This window comes from Ictalurus furcatus, chromosome 25 (genome assembly GCF_023375685.1).
Source record: "Ictalurus furcatus strain D&B chromosome 25, Billie_1.0, whole genome shotgun sequence".
Lineage (NCBI taxonomy): Eukaryota > Metazoa > Chordata > Actinopteri > Siluriformes > Ictaluridae > Ictalurus > Ictalurus furcatus.
In genome coordinates this window covers 16,717,578-16,719,864 of record NC_071279.1, presented here as the reverse complement: position 1 = coordinate 16,719,864, position 2,287 = coordinate 16,717,578, and positions in this window count along the sequence as shown.

Sequence of the window (2,287 nt, the reverse complement as noted above, 5' to 3'; positions counted from 1 at the left end):
TCACAGCTAGCTGGTTATAATAAGTGTGAATGATCCAGATGTTCAGCACAGTTATGACTAAACCACTATCGTTGCTTCAAGCAAGCAGAGGATCTCTGTTTTGTCAGTTGGAGTGTAATATAGATTTTAAAGGCCCTAATGATATATAATGCCCTCTGACTCAGGTACCAGTTGCGATGAGACTATTTGACCTCTGACCCCTGCTGTGCGATGGAGAGGCTGTGGCATTTTGAGCCGAGGCACCAGAGCAGCGCTCACCAGTTGCTTTCTGTGGATATCGGCGTCATAACTAATTTCCTTCTCACGTTGAGGTTTGTAGGCACGTCCTGTAGTTTCGCCGCTAAACAGATAAGTTACACTATGTTGAGCTTTTTCTCTAATGATTCTACTAAATAAAATGTACTGAATCACATAAAACCTATTTGGAAATGTCTTAATATTGATAAGACTGATGGTTTATCATACCGTTGCTACGTATTTACTGAACATTAAGCGTTCAAGTGTGATCTTTCAGCTCAATATTATGATTTGTTAGAAATGCTAAAACAGCCTCGAGGGCTGATTGAGTCGTAGCCTAAACGCACGGATTACTGATAATGTTAATGTGTTTTAATGTATTAATGAATCCCTTTCAGGAGTCCATTCATCAATACAATGCTTTACAGCCTGTACCATCGCCATCATTTATTTTCTATGACAGCACAACATGCTTATTTCGCATTTTTGGAAGGAGTCTCCAGTATCAGACATGGGAAAATTCTCCAAAACACTTTTGGAGTTTACACTTTGTGGTTTCTTGGTAACAAGGCAAGCTCATTTTTTGTCGTATTAAATTTAAGAAACTGAAAGGGGGATGAAAAAAAAAAGAGGGTGGTGAGGGAAGGGGGGAGTTTATAGCTGCTGTAACGTAGCCTACGTGAGAAGAGGAGCTGACTTGTTTCAACATTAATCGTAACTATACACGGATAATAATAAGTATGATGAGTTGTTCATGAATACATTTTGAAAATTGTAACCGTTGGCAAGTTGGGACTCGAGCTTTATCACACCACCCCATCGTTGATTATTTTCCATCGGTTTGGTCATGAAAGTGAGTTTCTTGCGTTTTTCTCTCTCCTAAACCTGTGTTTCTTCAGCATGACACACTGAGAGATGGATAATACGCTGATCATTTGAATCAACACTGGTTTAGGAAATACAGCCCCTTCCGAAAATATCGGAACAGCCAGGCCAATTCTATTCTTCTCACTATAAATTGAAGACGTTTGGGTTTGAGATTAAAAGATGAATACGAGACGACCGATCAGAATCCCAGCGTTCGTTTCCTGATATTTACAGCTAGACGTGTTAAAAAGCGTAGAACATGGCACCTTTTGTTTGAACCCACCCATTTTTTCAAGCGATCAAAAATATTGGAACATGTGACAGCTAGGTGTTTCTTTCTGATTGTGATGTCCACGTGGGCTATGGCAACAAAATCTCTGAGGAATGAACCCATATGAAGCATTAACACCTGTTTCATTTGTTTCCGGCTGGCTTTTTTAAGTGAGCGTTCACCACTGCGACATTATACGGCCTGTAATACATCACTACCATCCATTTTCTATAGTCTGCAAAAAAACATGTCCAGAAACACACTGCAAGCCATTTTCAGTTGTGTTTTGTGTCTCATTTTACTTGCTTGGAACTACTATGTAACATCCATATGCTGTGTATAAAACTAAATCATTCGTCTGGGAAGCCACCGCAATATTGCAATATTCTGATAAATAATAACTTATTAGTAATGTTTTAAACCATTGTTTCTGCAGCATGTTTCAGGGGACTTTCAGGAATTGGATCTCTCCCGATAATGAGTTGATCGTTTATATCAACACTGGTTGACTCAATAAAAACAAGTGCAGCAAGTATAAGTATATGACGTATTACATTTATTTATTTATTTATTTGTAGTACATTGTTATGACACTGTAGACCATCTGCAGTAATACTGAGTAAAAAAAAAAATGTAATCTTTGTATTAAACATTTCACTATATGGCTCAAAGTATGTGGACACCTGACCTTCACACTCATACGTGCTTGTTGAACAATTCGTTGGATTTATTTCTCCTTTAGTGATATAATAATGAGTAATAATCATGAGTGAGGATGTCTGGGGTGCAGTCGGCGTTCCAGTTCTTCCCAAAGGTGTTCAGTAGGGTTGAGGTCAGGGCTCTGTGCAGGACACTCGAGTTCTTCCATTCCAACCTTAACACTTTACACACCACGTCGTCATTGAGCTCGCT